This window comes from Hirundo rustica, chromosome 6 (genome assembly GCF_015227805.2).
Source record: "Hirundo rustica isolate bHirRus1 chromosome 6, bHirRus1.pri.v3, whole genome shotgun sequence".
Classification (NCBI taxonomy): Eukaryota; Metazoa; Chordata; class Aves; order Passeriformes; family Hirundinidae; genus Hirundo; species Hirundo rustica.
In genome coordinates, this window is record NC_053455.1 from 63,135,526 (window position 1) to 63,155,182 (window position 19,657).

Genomic DNA, 19,657 nt, shown 5'->3' on the forward strand with positions numbered 1-19,657 from the left:
AGTGCAGAACTGCTGTAAACCTGCAATCTGTTGGATAAACAGAGCAGGTCTTAGTTGCTAAATCAAGTCTCAGAAAAATACTGAGTTTATCTCTGGGGGTAGAGAGAGGAACAAAGGAACTGGGAAAATGGCTAAAGGGCTCTTTGACAGGAAACCTGTTTTGTGCGAAAGCAGGTCACACGTCCCCAGGGAACCTGTAAATCCAGGGGCTCCCGCTGGTTTGTCAATCAGGGTCAATTACTCAGAATTTCCAGGCCGTGCATGCTCTGGTACACCCGTGTTGGTTATCAGCTCTGGGGTCCAAGACAAGCACTGGAGATAGCGACGTGCTGCTTTTTCTCTCCTTGGGTTGGGGTTTGAGGCTGGTGTTTGCATTGTCTTTTTTTCTGTAATAGAGCTTAATGACTGCTCTCAGACTGGCACTTTGGATGTGAATCAGCAGATGCTCAGTTATGCAACTGCCCACTCTTTCATTTCCACAGAAAGCACCATTCACCCCCTGTGAAGCCACATCTCAGCAAACAGCAGGAAACACCAGAGCACAGCTGACCAGTAAACAAACGTGAGCAGTTTGACATAAAAATTCCACTTTGACTATCTTCTCTAGAGGCTCTAACACAGTCCTTCATTTGTAGCCCATGACTTAAATAACGGAAGAGTTCTGCCTCAAAGTAAAAACAACCAACTAATGCCATAACACAGATGCAGTTCAGAGCTATATCTGATGAATTATTGTCCTAGAATGGGGACAGCACTGCTCTCTGAAGGCTGCACAATGGTGGAGCAGCACTGAGCATTGAAATTCAAATGCAAGTAATGACTTGAAATAGGGTGTTCGTTTCCACAAGTGGAGCAGTTCTTAAACTCATTCTTACAAACAGGCACCGTGTTATCTGTGCATAAGAAGGAAACGTCTGCATTCCTTTTTTTTGTTTTGGCTCAGGGTGTTTGAGTCTCAGTGTAAGGAAGCTCAGATACTTGGACTGTGAGTGGAGCACAGATGTCTAAGACAGGCAGTGTTTGTAGCGCCTCCTTTCCATGTGTTCAAGACCGAATATGCAAAACCAGTATATAACAACTCACATCCATATGAAGAAAAGTTCCCATCGGGATACGTGCTTGCCCGTTTAGTCTCTGCTTCCCAGAGAAAGATATTCAATCTTGGCTGTTTGACTTGCATTTTGAACTAGTCTGATACATTACTGAAGCATCACAGAGTCCAGTTAATGCTTATGTGAATAATATATACACGTACTGATTATGTAATGATGTTGTGATTGATAATTTCTAATGGTACTGTGATCATTTCACGTTTCTAGATCATACCCAAAGATCTTCACCTTGCCTTGCAGAGCTCAGGCATGTGAGTGAGCTCCTGCATGTCAGCTGAGTCCCAGGAGCTGACCTTGTCTGCTCTGGCTCCTGTTGGGGTTAGATGAAAGGGGCTTAGGCTAATCTTGCCTGCCTGAGAGCTGCGACAAGTCACACCCCACAGCTCATTCCTGCAGCTGAGCCAGCACAGGGTGTTTTATTCCATCACAGCACCGAAGGGCACCGGCCGGAGCCGCCCCGGGTCTGCCTTGAAACCAAAAGTGAAGGCATGACCTGCTGCAGCTGTGAGAAAAAGGGTGTTGTGAGAGTCAGCGCCACCCTGACACGGAGCTGAGCAAGGTCATCACTAGGAAAAGAGAGCACATAGAGGCCCAGCTCGTGTCCTGCCTCCAAGCTTGCAGGTAAGCTGAACTCGACTTTTCTGCTGTTATGGCCTTTCCTGATGTTTGAAGGTACAGGGTTTTGTGTGTATTTTTTAAATTAAGAAATACCTTAAAAAAAAAAAAAGAAAAACAAACCCAGAAAACAACAACAACAACAAAAAAAAATGGCTGGGAGAACAACAAAAAACTGGCTGGGAGATTTTCTGAAGAGATAATATGACAATAGATATCTTTTAAGTCAAGAAACAGCTTAATAACACTTTGTGTAGCTCACATGACTTTCTAGCATGTTTTCTTTTCCTATGACGAATTTAGGCATTTGTTAAATCCCCCAAGGTTGTGACTGAAACAAATCCTGTGACTCAACAAGGCCTCATGGAAGGAGATGGAATCCCAGCTTATGTGGGGCTGTGTTCTCTACACAAGTCCCTGCAGCCACAAGGTATAAATTCTGTATCTCTGGAGCTGCCTGATGGTGAGAGAAAATGCAGATGTTATAAATAGCTGTTCCCCACCAGTTCTTGATTTACTAAGGCAGGCTTGCTAACCCCAGAATTTTTAAAATGCCTCGGCATGAGGAGGCTGCATTCACCTGGGAAGCCAAGAAGGAGTGCTCTATCCCAAAAACTCTCAGGATAACTCTCGAGTGATTTAAAGCCTGAACACGAGATGGCGCCAAGTCCTTGTAGCAGAACCACCTAAATTTGGATAATTTCGCCTGTCTCAGGTGGAATTCCAGTTACAGCAAGCAGCTGCATTAATGGCTTGCTTAAATGTTTTTTTAAAGTGCTGAACGAAAGGCACAACACGTTCCTGAAAGGCTTTTTTTAGGACTGCATTTGTCAATGAAAGCTTCTGGAATAGAAGGAGAAGATTGGGGGAAAAAAACCCCCAAACTGCTCAACAAATATGGTTCTCTGGCAAAACTATCTACATATTGAGGATCTTTTTTTTTTTTTTTTTAATGTGTCATATCTGTCCTAGTAAGAAGGCCTTTATATCATGTGCTCTGCTAAATTATGACAGAGGAAAAAAAAACTTAAAAGCTCTGGTTTTGTATCAAGTAGCTGTAGCTATCCTGCAAAATCTCAATATTCTATTTTCTAAATGGAGAATTTCTACTTTTATGTAGGGGCAAAACACCTTTATTCAAACTCTCAACTTGAGTGTGGCAAATTGATTCCACCAGATTGAAAGCTTTCTTTTTTAAGTGGTTAAGGTATGCTTGTGGTTTATTCTAAGGGTAAGAGCAGGTTGTGCCAGAGGAAATTGGTAACATGACTGGCTGCAAATCTCTCCTAAAGATAAAGCAGGTTCTAGTGAGACATAATGGATTAGCTGCATGGAGTCCATGGAGAAGGATTTTCCTACACATTTTCCTCTCTAAATTGATTTATCCCCATTTACGTGAAAGGAAATCCCTTGAGCATTTCAGTGGGTCACTTTTTTTTTTTCAAAAACAAGAGGTTACACAGTATTGCAGCTTTCCCAGTCCTGCATCAGTCTTTATTTGTTGTTTTAATGATGGTGTTTCACAGCCTGCAGTCTATGAGGACTCTGATTTGGGGGAAGCAGCAACACCATACTGTGACTGACCTGTGTTGTGCTCTTGGAGTCAAGATTTCATAAAGAAGGACGTGAGATCTTGAGAGAATTCTTGAGAAAATTGATACTGAAATATCCTCGTGGTTGGGAGTGAATTTAGACTATTTTAGTTGCAACTAATTTACTCTCCTTTATAAACAGGAAAATTACAGCTTTATAAAAACCTTTCGGCAAATATAACAGCAATTTGGAACGTACTTCAAAGTGATGTATCAAAAGACTTAGAACCACAAGTTTCTACCCAGGGAGCATAGCCATACAGAGCCTTCATCTCAGAGTCTATTTTAGCCCTTACCTTTCAGGGACTATGATCGATTTTGCCACTTCTCTACATAATCCAGTAATGGGGCAAGCAGCACGAGGAAAGAACCACTGGATGCATCAGCCTAAGCACCATTCAGGCACACTTGCAGGATCAGCAATCTGCCCTGAACTGAAATTGAGCATTGTCAATGTGACCGTGATGCTGAGGAAGAGAAACTTGGTCAGGTCTGCTCAATAAGTTCTAACAGCACAAAAATAAACCCTGATGATCAAATCTCATTAGGATAAGCTGTGGGCTCTCACAGATAACTATTTTTTGAGATGGAAGAAATGGAGATGGTTGGTAAAGCCACGTCCAGCAGTGCTCTGCTTTGGGGCTCCTAACTTGTTTTTCTCATAGGTCTTTTCCGAGAAGGATGATTCTGCTCTCCCTGAATAAACCCTATTGTTACATAAGAGAGGCAAAGACTTAACACAATGCCAGCTTTGTGACGGTCATGGGTCTGCACCACTGCAGCGAAGACACAAACCATTCTCACTGAAGGGGGCACTTCTGGAATGGTAATTAGCCAAGAGGCCAGCACAGCTGAGGGAGTGCTCATGGAGCCCACTGCACTGAGAGAGGTACAGAATTAACTCACTTATTACCATGATACAAATAGGATAGACTGGACCGACAAGCTAAAGGGAGCCCAGAATTAAGATGCTCTCTGCGTTCTGGTGTTGCAGCAATATTGTGCCAAACAGGAAAGAATCAGAGCTGTAAAATCACAGCCTATGAACAGACAGGCTTGTGCTTTGTGCTCTGCTCCCTGTGCTTCTGCCTGCGCTTCCCAAGGGAGCGGCAGTAATTGCAGTGCCTCCCCATTCCGGGCCCTTCCCCTGCACAGCACTGGGGCAAGGCCGTGCTCGCCTTCCCAGGCCTGACACTGCTTCTCCCAGTGAAAAGCTGGAGAACAGCGTGTACCAGCAGGGGCTTGGCAATTCCAGCTCAGGAATAAATGGGAGAGGGGGAAACCCACCCTGCATCATGGAGTCAGTGAGGTCCCGGGTGCTCCTTCTATCGTGTGGAACATAGTCCAGACACCTGCCCTAGATCTCCAGTGAGCTGGGAGAAAGGAGAGGAAACTGGGCTGTTCTCAACTAAGTTTTGCCCAGATTGTTCTAAATGCCACTGACTCCTTCCCGAGTGGTTTAGCAATACCAACAAGCAGTGCTGCCCAATAATTTTTGATATCAGTATTATGAAAGATGCAAATGTTATCAACTAGTGTAATTTTCACTGCTCTTCTATGTGACCTATTTAAGAGGAGTACCTTGAAGTGGAGAGAAGAGACAAGAAACACTCAAAAGCCAAATTAATACACAGCCCATGGATCCTTGCCAGTTTAAATTATTCTTTAGCATGTTTGGAGACGTTTCAAAGGCATTCTCCTTCACTTCCCGTTTTCTCCCTCTCCCACCTTGGGCATGTCTGCTCTGTACGTGAGGTCCAATCCTTTACCTGGAATATCTGGTATGATTCATAGCTTTGGTGTTTTGTATAAGTTTAAAGCAAAACTGAAATAATATATAATACTTCCCAAGGTCAGAGAGTGACTCAGCCGGTAACAGGGAACAAGTTTTAGCATCCCAAACACACTGGGAGATGATTCTAGGCAAAAAGATATTCTAAAACTGAGAAGTGTTTTAAGTAACAAAATTACGTTAACACAGCGCGTATATTAGACATGCTTAAACTATTCAGGTGAGAGACATAATCATCCCAGAAGGAAGACAGCAGACTGCCGTGGTCCAAATACAACTGCCCCACAAAGAGGGAAGAGTAGGTGTTAATTGTGTTGTGGATGTGTCTGGAACCTCTTCATCTCACTTTGTGCTAAGTAGTTGCTTTTGTTTAGCCAGCTCCGTGGAAAAGTGACATCCCCAGAGGCACTTTGCGCTGCCGTGAAAGAGCTGTGCCAGTACAGCACGGGTGACCCCTTTAGTCAACAGAAACCCTTGATCGGATTTTTGCTCAGCCCGGCGCCCCAAGTGACCAGGGAAATCCCGATGACCAAACCTCGCAGCACTTGTCATATTTCTACGAGTGACCCCGCAGTCTCTAGAGAGAGAAGAAAAGCTACGCTTCGTGAGTGTTTTTGTTTCACTCTCGTGTTCTTGGAGCCTTCCTGCACTAGAGATGGTTTCAGTCATTAACAGAGCGTTAGAGGCTGATTTGTGGGCAGCCTGGGGTGCTTATCAACACGGGGTGATATGAAATAGTTGTAACAATATAAACGACCTGTGCTATTATTTTACCAAGAGAATTAAAGTAGGTAAGAAGTGCTGTGAGTAGAGAAACACCTGACTTTGAAATCTTTGGAGTAGTTCATGTTTTTCTCAGTCGATACCATGATGTCTGTTAACCTGGAAACCACCGCCCCCGCCCCGCGGGCACAAAGAAAAATACGCGTGGTAACACTTCTTGAAACAACATAGTTTTGATTGCAGCGGTAGTGAGGAGGGGAAACGCTGTACGGAGAACTCCCTGAGCGCAGGAATTCCTTGGAGCACCTGCCCGCGCGGGGGGGCCGGAGCGCCGGGCGCCGTCACGGGGGGGGGGCGGCCCCGAGTGCGGCCGGGTCGGGGCCGGCAGCTACATCGGGGATCGGCAACGGGCTGCGTGGGAAGGCCCGGCTGTTCCGGGTACCCCGGCTGTCCCGGCTCTGCGGAGGCACGGCCGGGCACGATCAGGAAGAGGATTAGGATCAGGAAGATCAGGATCAGGTCAGCGGGGGCTCGGCAGGTCCGGGGTGTTCCAGCGGGGCAGCTCCCGGCGCTGTGGCTGCAGCAGCGCCTGTTGCTTCTCGCCGTTCCATCCCGCCGGGAGCAGGGCTTTTAAATAGACGCTGTGAGGTAAATATTTATTCTCGCGGCGAGAAAAGCTCCGAAACTCGAGTTCGACTGGCACGTCGGTAAATGAAGCGCATTCTTGACGCAGGGCAGGGGGTTCAGCAAGCACTGGCGGTGATGACACCCAGCTGCAGCCGAGCTCTCGGAGATGGGAGGACCCCGCTTCCTCCTCTCCCCTGGCCTTGACAATTAACTATAAAAACGTGGTGTCTAGGGTGGTAGAGTGGTGAAAAGGAGCTTGTTTAAAGGGTGTTCAGGATAAAGCAGCTGGAAGATGGAGCTGGCTGTTGGCGCAGTACAGAGATAAGGGAGGTAAGGGCACGAGGGGGTGTCAAGTGATCCCTAGTCCCATCGGGTAGCACTCAGTGTCGTGCTGCTCTGATAGAAATACCTCCTCCTAGCATTTGCAAGAAGGGTAAGGAGCCGCCCTCTTTCGTGTATCGTCCTTTGCTCAGCTTTGCATGGGGCAGAAGGGGATGCTGAGTATCAGGTTGGCAGGTCAGCAGCTGCGGGTCTGACTGTGCATGGGTGCAGTGCGTGCTTTTGAAGGTTTGGGTGTACCAAACTTTGTATTTCCGCGGCCAGAAAGATTGTTTGTGGTTTTGGATTTTTAATTTTAATGACGTAGAAGGAGGGGAATCGCTGAGGGGTACTTTTCTGGGGTTGTGTTGCTCTTTGTCTTAGGTATATGCGAGCGAGCGCATGAAGGACTTAATTCTGAAACTTATATGGAAATGTGGAAAAAGCAGGTAGGAGAGCAAAGAAAGCAGAATTCCAACATGCCATGTTTATTCATTGAATTTGCCCATGTTCCTGATTTTTACTTGCATTTGCTGTATGAACTTGTTTAAAACCAATGAATCTTAATGCTTCTCTCCATCTTTCTAATGAAGAAATACTTGGAGTAGAACTCAGTATACCAGGAAAGTGAAAGGTCAAGCTGTGACAAACATAAGCAAATATGGGTTGTTTTTTAAATGATAAGGGGTTTCCATCCACTTGCTCATGATTCCAGTCGAGAACAATTGTAAAGGCTTCTTGAACCTGAAGGAAACCCAGTGTAAGTTAAAGCAGAGGGAGAACTCAAAAAATACTTAGCTTTGTCTGAAGGACAGGTATATCTTGGTACCAGAATATGAGAAGTATAATACGTAAAAAAAAAATAATAAAATTTAGAATATATACAATAATTTCAAGTCCTCAGTAATAAGACTTAAGCTGAGGGATAACTCAAGACCGGTCTCACCTCTGACTGCTGTTTTTTTTCCTGTTGTAAAGACACATGTCTTGTCTGTAACTCTTTTGAACTAAGGTTAGCATCACTTTTGAAAATTTATATGTCCTATTTACCTAAGCCAGGTAGTAATCAAGTGTCTTGATAAAACATACAGCAGCTTATCTGTCACACATCTGGGACTCTGCCCTGTGGGAAGCCCAAATTAAAGGGAGGGGGCAGAAATTGCTTGATCTGTGTGACTGGAACCTGGTAGGAATTGGGCTGGGAGCATTGTTCCCTGATTGCAGGTTCCCTGGCTGCTGTCATCTCCCATCCCAGGAAGCAGAGGAATTAGAGGGATGGTGGCAGAAGGCACTGCTGCTACTGTTCTGCTTTCACTCAAGCAGCCCCATCCACATGTGGATAAGCAGGGAAGACAGGAAGGAATAAGTAAAGATGAGATAGTAAGAGCTGTCTTCCCCTCACTTATTCTGTGTCTGATCTCACTTCATTTTTCTTTATGTGGTATCATCAGTGCGGAAAAGCGATCAGGGTGTGTGTAGACAAAGGGAGAATGTTTTGGTGTAGGCACAGACCGCAGAAGTGCTTTCTGGGTTCTTGAATCCATTCTCCAGTTTCCTGTTGTGCTTATTACACTGAGTTGGGGCTTCTCCAGACAGACCATGCAGGCTCTGAGGCAGCAAAATGTGACTCTGTGTGGCAGAGAGCATTTGAATGGAGGGTGGGAAGAGAACAGATGGACAAGAGTAGAGAGGAGACCTCAGTCACCTTCCCTCAACATGCTGGTAGTGTCAGCAAAAAGGCAGGAAAGGCAGAGGGACGATGTCCTGTGAGTGCAGAAGATGAGAAAATGAAACAGAACAAGAGGCAGTGAACCACCTCTTTGTTATTCCATGTGCAGCTCTACTTCCAGCCCTCTTTTACCTAACTTGTTTCCTGTTTGCCTCTTTCCGGTCTCTCTCCTCAAAACAAACAAACTTCCACAAAACCCTACAAGACGCTCATCCCCAGACACTGCTTTTACTCTAATTAGGCTACTCAGAGGCAGAGCAGAAACTCAGTTCATTTTCCCTACAGCTAAGGATTTGTTTGAGCTCAGGCAGCCTTGGTCTGGTAGGATTAGCAAAGGACTGTGCTCACACAGGTAAAGCAGGGCCTCAGTAGGGCTCTGCTTATTAGCAAAAAATCCACCTTCCTCCTGCTCCCTTCCCTAGAAAAGACATTTACAGCAATAGGATGAAACCTCCTCCTTGCTTTAGAAGTCTATAATGTGATGATTTAGTTTATCAAAGCAGAGAGTGATGAATAAGGAAATGTGTTTTATGATACTGATCACTCAGTATAGGTGCAAAGTCATTGAACATGCTGTATGAAGAAAGGCTTTTCTGTTTTCCAGAAATACCCAACACTGTGGAAATAGCACTGCAGCAGAAGATGACATTGTTTAGGGCAGTCAGAAGTCACTTTTCCATCACTGAAGTTGGATCATTCTAGTCTCTGGAGATGTTTTTCGTTCCTCATCCCCAGAGATCCTTTCAAGGTTATACCCTTTAGGTATAACCTTGAAAATCTCATAAGTTACTGAAGAGGGTTTAGCAGCAGTGTGGATGTCCCTGGAGGGACACTTAATCTGTTACCAGAACTTTGTAGATGTGTATGAAGTAACTTTGCTTCAGTCAATGCCCTGAGAATTGGAAAGCTGGAGCAGTAAATAAAGTTCTTTAAATTTCCCCCAGCTTGTATTTGTCTGTTCAGTGCTTACAACTCGCCTGTTGCTTTGAAGCTGAGATTCTCACCTTTGCTCAATCTGTTCTTTGACTTTGTAAGCACCAGCTCTGAGGTGGTATCTTTGGTAACCTGTGGCAGGTTGAATTTCTTCCTGCCACACTTTTACAACACTTTAGTTCTTCTTTTACACAGATCTACATTAAGCAGCAAAACAAAGGTGCTTTTTTTCTTGTATCTAGATGCCTCTGCCTCTCTATGTTTTAGTGTGGCATTTTATTTCAAGTCTCTCTGACCTTGTAACCTTACAGTTACCTCTTTTGTTTCCATCTTCGCTTGTTTGCTATTAAACCATTTCCCAATAGCACTTTTATCTGGCAATTCATTGATGCGGAGAACAAAGCAGTTAAATTACAAGGATAATTTCTTTCTGAAACAAACATAAAAAGTAATTCCTGATGGTACTGTAGCCAGTCTAGGTCAATTTGTGTTTATAATGTGCATCTGCTAAGTTCCAGTGTAGTGGTTTGGAGGACTTTTAAGCACAACCTGGATTTTAATCTCTAATTTGATAACCTGTAAAGCAAGATTTTATGACTATTGTGTGGTTCACTAGTATTTCTGCAAAACCTGTGACTGAAACCTGCTGAGGGGAAAGCACTGTATATTTTCATACTGATCAAAAAGGAAAGTTTGGTATCTTCAAATGCCTAAGACAGGGCATTATTTCTCTGTCAGATCATCAACAAACAAATGGGGGACCATTAGTGGTTTTCTCAACTCCGTGTATGTGATATGTAAAATATATTCAGTGTTTCTCTGTTTAGTTGAATTTTCCAGGCTAAATCTGAAGTAACTGAGGATAAAAGTTGAAGATTAAATACAGGTAAGAATAGAGCACTTTATAGAGGGGTCAAGATAAGAAACCTGATATGAGCAGGTAGCATGTGTCATTCAAGGAATGGTAGATAATGGATCTGACTTCCAAAAAGTTGCGACTATGAGCTGGTAATTGTATGGGAAGCCTTTGGCGCATTACCCAAGGAAAAGGTGGTAAACTGATGATGGTTTCCTGAAGCAGATGTGAATTTGTAGAAAACAGATCAGCTGGTTCTCCTTCAACAAAACCTTGCATTAGTTTGGAGGGGTGAAATCAGACTGAATGCTCAAAGTCAAGAAAAAGACAGGTTCAAAGGATGCCTCTGTTACAAGTCTTGCTTATTCAGTGCTGACTGGGAGTGTTGTTTTCATTACAGCAACATAAAGTGTATAAATATTTTTAGAGAATGATTTGCTTGTTGCTTAGGTCTTCATTCTCTTTAAGATGAATGGATTGTGTGCCAGTTAAAGTAATTAGTCAAGATAAATCTAAGCTGTTGCATTCTAATCTGAATTTCTAGCGCTTACAGTATGGGAACTCCTGTTTTACCTTAACCTCTCCTGAAAACAAGTCTGGTTGGTCTCTGCATTCAGAGATGACTTAGCTGGGGTTGCCTCCTTTCTTCTGTGTGTAGTGCTTATACAAAAAAAGTAATTTTATTTCCAATTTGCACTATTTTCAACCCAAATTTTATTTCAGAAATCTAATTTGGACAGGAGAAGATACTTGCCAAGTGTCTCTTGAATATAGTGAATCATATTTTTATTCCTCTACAGGGCAGATGGTAGCATCTGCTTTAATAGAGCATAATCAGAACATCTTACTCTAATGGCATTGCAGTAAGATTTATGAGTGTGTTTCTGGGGTGATCATAAACTAATGAACACAATCCAGTCAGTTCCCAAACAGAAGAATTCTGATGTTTCACTCCAGACTAACCACAGTGCCCCCCCGCCAAAAAAAAACCAAAAAAAAACAACAACCAAAAACAGAGACGACTTTGAGGATGATAACTTGTTTTATGTGGATAGGCAGGAAACAAGCACAAACCACCTATGAAAGTAGGTTATTCTCTTAAAGAGTATGTTCATTACATCTGAAGAAAAGAAAAAGCAAAATTAGTGAAGTCATTTTTTTCTTTTCTTGAAGTAGTCTCCTGTAAATAAAATAAAAGTACAGTAAATAAAACTATATGTACACAATTTTTTAGTATTAGTACAGATTATATTAAACCTGAAAATTTCAGTCACAGGCATTACAAATGATTAGTTAAATATTTCTAGAATTAAAACATTCTTCAATTTAGAAAGCTGAATGCATGCAAAGTAGAAATTTTACCTAAACTGTAAAGTACAATTTTCAGTCTCCTCTGGCAGACTTAGTATGTATAGAAAGAAAATCATATTAGAACATTTGTCAATAAAAGAAAGGAAAGTTGTTCTAACAAGCTTTTGTGCAAGAAGGTCTGTTCTGGCCTGCTTTGCAGAGCATAGTGCTGCTCTGTTGTGAAAAATACTGAATAATCCTCAATAGTTACTCACCCATACAATGTCCAGGGCGTGCTGCAGTTCACAATAATTGTACATCAGGCTAAGGATTAGAAAACTACTGAGAGACTTGTGGTCCAAATCTGTTTTGCCTTGATTTCCTTCTCCATTTTAATTAGGAAACTTATTAGCATCTTCAGTTTCCTCTGCAGATAGTGAAGTGCAGCTGGTTCTCATTTAACTGGCCAAAGGCAGGTTTTAGGAATTTTTTTTTTTTAATAGCATGGGGAAAGGAGTTTGTGTTCAGAGTAAATGGTTTGTTATAAAAGGAGTTCAAACTCTGAAATTTAGCTGGGATTCACCAGCCATTTGTAGCTTTTATTTAATCAAAGCTTCTGATTATCCAGGACTAATTGCAAATGGAAGCAGCATCTGCTCACAAACCCAGATTTGGGTACTTAGAAGAGCTTCGAAATTAGTAGAGAATGATAAAAGTGTTGTGCTAGGCAGAATGCAGGCAGAATGTTCATAAATATAATTTAACTGTAAATATACTTTATTTGCTTTTCTTAACTAATGAGTAAACAGAACTGTTACACGTACATGTTTACAGCACAGTCTTGAAGCAAAACTACCCCTTATCAATCAACACTGATAGAGTAAAAGCATTTCTTTATGGCAGAACCATATTTCAGTGTTTGCCAATATGACAGTATTCTCCTTTTCAAGTAGGAATGGACAGGGTCTGTCTTAGTTTGGAATTAATGAAACTGCCTTGAATATTTCCACTTGGAAGTTTGAAAACAACAGGAACACAGGGGACTGAATCTCTTATATAATAGCAAATCAAATTTTCCTTGCAAATTTAATAGAAGAGTACAAAGATGCTACAATTACTGATATGGAAGCAGACTTTGATCCATTTTCTGGAAAATTAAATAAACTGAAGACACTGATAGTGGATTCTGATTCTCTTTTCTTTCCTGAAATAGAAGCAAAAGATAGTTATCCAACAGATGGTCATTTCAATATTTCAGTCTTATGTCTGTCTTTAATTTTGGTTTTGCTGCAAGTGACCCCAAATCCAAGAAACTTCTGTGAAACTTTCCATGCAGGCAAATCAGCTGGTTGCTGTTAGGGATTAAAGGACTCTGCAAGTCATTAGCCTGAAATAATTTGATTCTGTGGCTGTATTAATAAACAGGTCAAATAAAGGCATTGTTATCAACCATTAAAATACAGGATTAAGTTATTACCTCAGGAAACTCCATAGGTGTATTCACAGACCAAATATGAGTAGTAGCACTTGCAAAGAGTTCTAGAAAGCTGCTCTGGGTCTGAACATGCAATGCTCTGGAGCACGACAGGATGTGTAAAAGCCTGACAATCAGCATGCCCCTAGGTGACATTCCTGGTTATGACAGTGCATTTTATGACCTCTGGCCTTGCTATGATGACAATCAGGCCCTCTAAAGTAATGTCAGAATTCTTTTTCATTTTTCTGTTATGCCAGAACAAAGGTATCTAGTGCATTTATTTCAGAGGCAGTAAAAATTGACTACATTTATGACAATATTTTGGTTTTGTCTACTGTTATACTCTAGTATCTGCACTTTTTCTATTTATTTCAACCATATGAAAGAGTTCTTCTCAGGACTGGAAGTAACGTGCAGTAGAATTTTAGCTACAGTTTTATTCTTTTGGCAAATCCTATTGTGTCATTGCTCGTGTTCAAGTAGTTAAATAATTACCAAAATACTTGACTGGAAAGGAATCTAGAGAAATCCTGTGTATGCTCATTATAATGGTTTAACTTGTGGATTTTCCATGCCCTAAAAGTAGTGGGAATTCAGAGAACAAAAGGTATCCTTTAAATGTACCCCAGTAATAGATTATGATGACAGCATCCTGAACTTTAGCTGTAAATGTTTATAAAAGCTCAGAAGAGCACTGAGTTTATGAATAGGTCTGTTCCTAGGCCCAGCTTTTGTATTCAGTTGACTTGCAAAACTTTCAAAAGCTTTTGGAATCAGGTGTCTTAGCAAACCTGTGAGCCAAAATGACTGAATTGCAATATGGAAACTTTAGAGACTTCTAAGTTCATGAGGCTCTTAAGTTTTACTGAGCAATCAGTCTCTATCTGGAAGTGTCACATACTTTCAGAGTTCTGCAAATTCAAAAGGGTGTCCTGATGCATGGAACTAAGGCTTTGCTTTTTATCTCTTTAGTCCCTCATATAATGTATGAGGAGAAGTTGACGTTGCTTTGGCTTACCCTTGATAAGATGATTTGATATGGAAGTGCAATCATTTTACATTTGTATAGAACTTAGAATAAATGCCTTGAAATGGTTGGCAGATGCTGCATGATGGGCTCTGTTGATGGTAAGAACCTGAGAACACCTCTCATAGTTGATACTAAAAGATGCAATACATTACAGGAGAATTTCAGGATCTCTTTAGTATCCTGTGCCATAGGAGTATCCACTTTGTGGGAGCAGCACAGTGAACCCTTCAGAACTCTTTTTAAGCCTATAAAATGTTTTCCCCAGATATTCAAAATTGTATATACAGTTACTTTTTATTCTTATTATTATCTTATTATTACTTAACATGTTTTACTTGTGGTGATAGAGTCAAAACAGTACCAGTGCACATAAATGAGTGGGAGAAACAAGAGCTGAGCACTTGAGTGGATTTTCAGGGAGGTGAATCTCTTAAGAGCCTTCCATAGGTAAGCATGTGTTTCTGTGAGCAAATACAGCTCCTTTATCAAACAGGTCATTGAGGAGGCCTGTATATTTTTTCACACATTAACTGTGGGCTGCTCCATGTTCCTTCTAAAGTCAGCTTCTGATTTCAGTGCATGCCTAATCTGTCTGTAGGTATCTTGGTATTCACTTTTCTTCTAGGACTCCTTGGAAAAACTAGGATAAAGGGTGTTGTGTTCTTGCTACCTGTAATATTGTTTCTTCAGCTGGGGGATGTTACATGTTTCTCTCACCTCTGTGAACCTTAAAACTATTAAATGTTGCTCTTGGATGTCCAGTTACTCTTCTGTCCTGCAGCGTTGCCTATCTGTATAATGCCTTTTTTTCAAAGTTATAAAATCTATTACTCCATGTACTTAACTACTTAATGTTACTCCATTAAGTATGGAAAGCAATTATGATAGGAGGCTGGGATTTAAAATTCAGCTGTGGCACAGGGTTTGATACAGATACATTCTTAGTGTTGGCTAGTTCTTCAGGGAGTAAGATGTCCCACATTCTCGATAACGGAGGAGCAAAACCAACAAAATATAATTTTGAATCAAAGCTTTACTTGCTGTGAAGATTTTTTTTGCCATTTGGTTATGGTGTCCAAGTGTTGGAACGATAAGTTACTTGTCCGTAGAATTGTCGTGTGCAAGTTTAGGGCTTGACATGATTAATGATCTCAGACTTAGGGGGAACTTAACGAAGCTTGAGGAGAAGGATGTACCACTGATAGTGGGCACAAAGAATGCAGAATGTACAGGCCACAGGGACTTTGTGCAGAATTCCCAAGATAAGGAAGAAAGTAACAAAACCAACTCAGCAACTGGTGCCGCTCTGTGTGTGGGTTGGTCTCTTTCACACCTGGTGAAATAACTTATTTGAGGACAGCAGTTATACCTATCCTTGAGGCAGAGAAAGAAGAAAAGCTTGAAGATGCCTTTCTTTGCAAAGATATTTTCAATAATCTTCAGGCAGCAATCTATACAGGGGTGTTTTGTTTGTAAGCACAGGCCTTAAACTGGCACAGCTGTTAGCATTTACATTTTTGTTGATGTGCTGAGTAATGTGGGATATGGTGCTTTTCATAGTGAGCCATTTACTGTTCCCAGTTTAGTGCTTATAATCCAAGTGGATTCAATTTTGTTGAATTTGCTGTTTCCAGCAGATGTATGTTTTTCTTTTCTTTGTTTCCCACACTTTCCTCAAAATAGCTACTGAAGCTTCAATTTGTACAGAAGTGCTTGATAATGTCAGTTCCTGTTAGTATGAGTTCAGCATATTTGTATCCACAGATGCAGGTTGGGTTATATGAAACCAACCTAGTGACGTTGTTTGTAACTTGCTGCACAGAATGATTCAAAGGAGGAAAAATACTCACATGAGAATGAATTTTGCAAAGTCAAATAGTTGACTTTTTAGTGTACCTTTTTAGCCTTTGCTTCTAAAGCTGAGTTTAGACTTCACAAGAGCCTTCACGTCACATTTGTAAAGCTGAGGGAAATTCAGGACAGAGCTTTATAATCAGAGTAAGCCAAGAGTAGGTAGTTTTGTAATAAGAAATATTTTTCTTTATTGTGTCTATGTTGAACTGTTTCTCTGTGCAGAGATCTCAGGTTTTTTACCTTAGATATCTTGTGGATGAGAATTGTCTCTCTGGATTGCAGGAAGTCTGTTTTCTAGGTCGTCAACCCTGCCCTTTGTTCTGAGGTTCTGCTGCAGAAAAACACACCTCTGGTACCTCAACGTCCAGTGGTGCCAATTCCTTCAGTGAGCCTCACCTATTCCGGTGTCTGCCTGTGTTAAGGAGCATTTAGCATTCTCCACTCCGCTAAACCTTCAGAGTGAGTTGTTTCTGTGAAGATTTGTGGCTTTTACTCTGCATGGGAATGGTCGCACCTTCGCCAGTGGTTCAGAAATACCCTGCACCTTGAAGAAGGCCAATGGCATCCTGGCCTGTATCAGGAATGGTGTGGCCAGCAGGAGCAGGGATGTCATTCTTCCCCTGTACTCTGCACTGGTGAGGCCACACCTTGAGTATTGTGTCCAGTTCTGGGCCCCTCAGTTTAGGAAGGACGTTGAGATGCTTGACCATGTCCAGAGGAGGGCAATGAGGCTGGTGAGGGGCTTGGAGCACAAGCCATATGGAGAACGACTGAGGGAACTGGGGTTGTTTAGCCTGGAGAAAAGGAGACTCAGAGGTGACCTTGTCACACTCTGCAACTTTCTGAAGGGTGGCTATGGTCAGCTGGGGGTTGGTCTCTTTCTTCAGGCAACAACAGACAGAACAAGAGGACACAGTCTCAAGCTGCGACAAGGAAGATATAGGCTGGATATTAGGAAAAAGTTTTTCACTGAAAGAGTGAAAAAGTACTGGAATGGCTTGCCTGGGGAGGTGGTGGAGTCACCATCCCTAGATGTGTTTAAAAAAAGACTGCATGAGGCACTTGGTGTCATGGTCTAGTTGAGGTATTAGAGATGGGTTGGACTTGATGATCTTGAAGGTCTCTTCCAACCTAAAAAATTCTGTGATTCCCACAGCAGTCCAAGGGCTGCATGGGCTCTGCACACTCTGAGGAGTGTTTGCTCTTTGCTGGCAAGGCAGCTGATTCTTACAGCAACCCTCTGTACGTCAAGGAACTGAAGAAACAGAAGATTTGAAAATTGGATCTCCATGCATTTCTTTGAGATCTACGATCTTCTGTCTCTGTGTTAGCACTGTTTAGTTTGTCTGAATTTTTAGGAGTTTGACATAGGCTAGCTTTGAAAATTTTGCTTATCATATCCACCTAATCTCTCTCTGTTTCTGTCAAGGGTTTGTCCTCTGCTTTATTCTGGGGCAGAGTTAATTTGTGCATGAATTCTGTGTTTACTTTTGCTATAACTCCTCACCTTTCAATTTACCAGAGCATGAATTTACTCTCATGACTTGAGAGTGGGGGAAGGTGTGGTCTGGGCAGTTTCCCAGGCGTTGGAGCTGGATTTAAGTAACTTCAAAGATCTCATTGAGATGTTGACCTTCATGAAAAAAATTTGCAGCTGTGACCTTGAGGCTAGTGAGATTGGAAGGAAAAGTAAAAAACAGTTCATTTTAAATGTTGAGGTTTTGAGGATCTAACTTTTCTTAGTTGTAAAACTCTCTGAACTACATGTGAACTGCAATACCAAATCTGACTTTTGTATGTGTTTAAGAGCAGAAATGTTCATATTTTGCCTCAGAAACTTCCCTCTCGTGTATTTTACCAGGTAGTGTTTTGTTCAGATGAAGTTTTATATCCAAACTATTTATTCATCGTGTTGCCTTTTTTTTATCTTTTATTTTTATTTTATTTTAACTAGTTAGCAACTGGAACTTAGTTAGATGACAGATGTGAACTAAAACAATTAGACATTTTGGACTTAATACAGTAACAATTAATGCAATTTTGCTTTTATGATTTGCAGAGTCAGAATCTATAACATTTTTCCTTTATACTGTGTATAACTCAGAGAACCTCATATATCTGATACCAATATGAAATTAAATGATGAAGGGCTTTTTTAAGCTTATATGGACAAAGTTTAAAGCAACACTGAGGAATGAAGGGCTTCCTGCAGTTGCTGGAAGGGTTTCAGAGAGGAGCTGAAGGGAGCTCACTTTGCACATGCTGTTCTGTCAGCGTCAGCTTTTATGTGTCAGGATGAGACTTTGTGCAAACATGAGTCAGGAAATTTGGTTATGGTACCCGTAGGAACTGTAACTCAATATCCATCAGGCCTGTGGAAGAGTTGATATGAGGTGATATGTGTTTTAAAGCACCAAGTATGAGTCAGAGCTAACATTTCTTAAAGGGGGCTTTCTTTTTTTTCCTTCACCCTCTGTTCCTCCCCAGAACTGAAATTCAGACTTGCATTAGCAAACTTAATGGGTTTATTTTTGAAAAGAGATGTTTGGCTTTGACTTTGCCACTTCATAATGCAGTAAGTTTAACTATGTTCTGTTCTGTTTGCATTTTAAATCAAATTATTTAGCATATTGTGTTTAAAAGTATCATTGCTTTCTGCTTGTTGCTCTGACTTGCATTGGTAACACACAAATGTGGTGGGTTTACAGTGCCAAGGTACTGTGCTTCACTTAAGGATATCCTCTTGTATAAAGACCCCCAGCAAGAGGTTGAACAGAGGCTTTAGCAGTTCTGCCACCTCCCTGAAGGAATTTGCTATCAGGTCTGTGTTCAACTTTGGCTAATCTATATTTCTCTTTAGAGCTGCCCGTTCTGCCTTTGTATGGGCACTTTACAATTCCCAGCTGAAAACAAACCTGATTTTTTTCATTCCTATTTTAGTTATTCTTAAAACCCCTCTGAAACAGGGTCCAATTTTACTCATTACAAAAGGGCTAATCAATGAGAGAAGAGGATTTTTACCTTTCTGCCTATCCCAGTGAAGCATATGGAGGGGAAATAGAATGAGTACCATCTATATTAAGAACTAAATGGATTTAAACTAGAACCACAGAATGGTTTGGGTTGGAAAGGACCACAAAAGCCATCTGGTTCCACCCCTCCTTTCATGGGCAGGGACACCTCCCACTATTCCAGGTTGCTCAGAGCCCCGTCCAACCTGGCCTTGGACACTTGAGGGATGGAGCAGCCACAGCTTCTCCAGGCAGCCTGTGCCAGGGCCTGCCCACCCTCACAGGGAGCAATTCCTTCCCCATACTGAATGGGAACCTGCCTTCCTTCAGCTTAAAGCTCTTAGCCCTTCTTCTGTGGCTACTGCCCTTGTGAAAAGTCCCTCTCCAGCTCCCTTGTAATCCCTTTAGGCTCTGGAAAACTGCTGCAGTGTCTCCCTGAAGCCTTCTCTTCCCCAGGCTGAGCAAGCTCTCAGCTCTCTCAGCTGTCAGATAAATAGGATTTCTGGCTGGGTAGCCCTGGAGGATCCTGCATGAGCAGCGTTCCTTAGGCAGTCATTGTAGTGACCATAAGAAACAACTCTGTTCCCTGGATTGCTGGTTAGGCCTAGGGATTATCTTAATTAGAGAGGTAGAGCAGGTTCTAAAAGGCCGGGATCCAAAGGTGAACTTATAACTTGGGTAACTGCTGGTGCCATGAG

General features: G+C 41.9%; 1 protein-coding gene across 10 annotated transcripts in view; it reads left to right on the plus strand.

Moving 5' to 3' along the window:
• PPFIBP2 (PPFIA binding protein 2) overlaps positions 1-19,657 on the plus strand; it is a 102,104-nt gene that overhangs the window by 5,713 nt on the left and 76,734 nt on the right. For 6 of the 10 annotated variants that reach the window (XM_058421069.1, XM_058421070.1, XM_058421071.1 and 3 more), the window contains exons 2-6: positions 483-562; positions 1,320-1,733; positions 2,031-2,157; positions 3,985-4,208; positions 5,486-5,715. The exons of 2 other annotated variants lie outside the window; for them this stretch is intronic. The gene's annotated coding sequence lies outside the window, so the exon portion shown is untranslated. Of the gene's footprint in view, positions 1-482; positions 563-1,319; positions 1,734-2,030; positions 2,158-3,984; positions 4,209-5,485; positions 5,716-6,186; positions 6,354-19,657 lie in introns of those variants that run through there. 2 more of the 10 variants (XM_058421072.1, XM_040066646.2) reach the window with 1 other exon arrangement.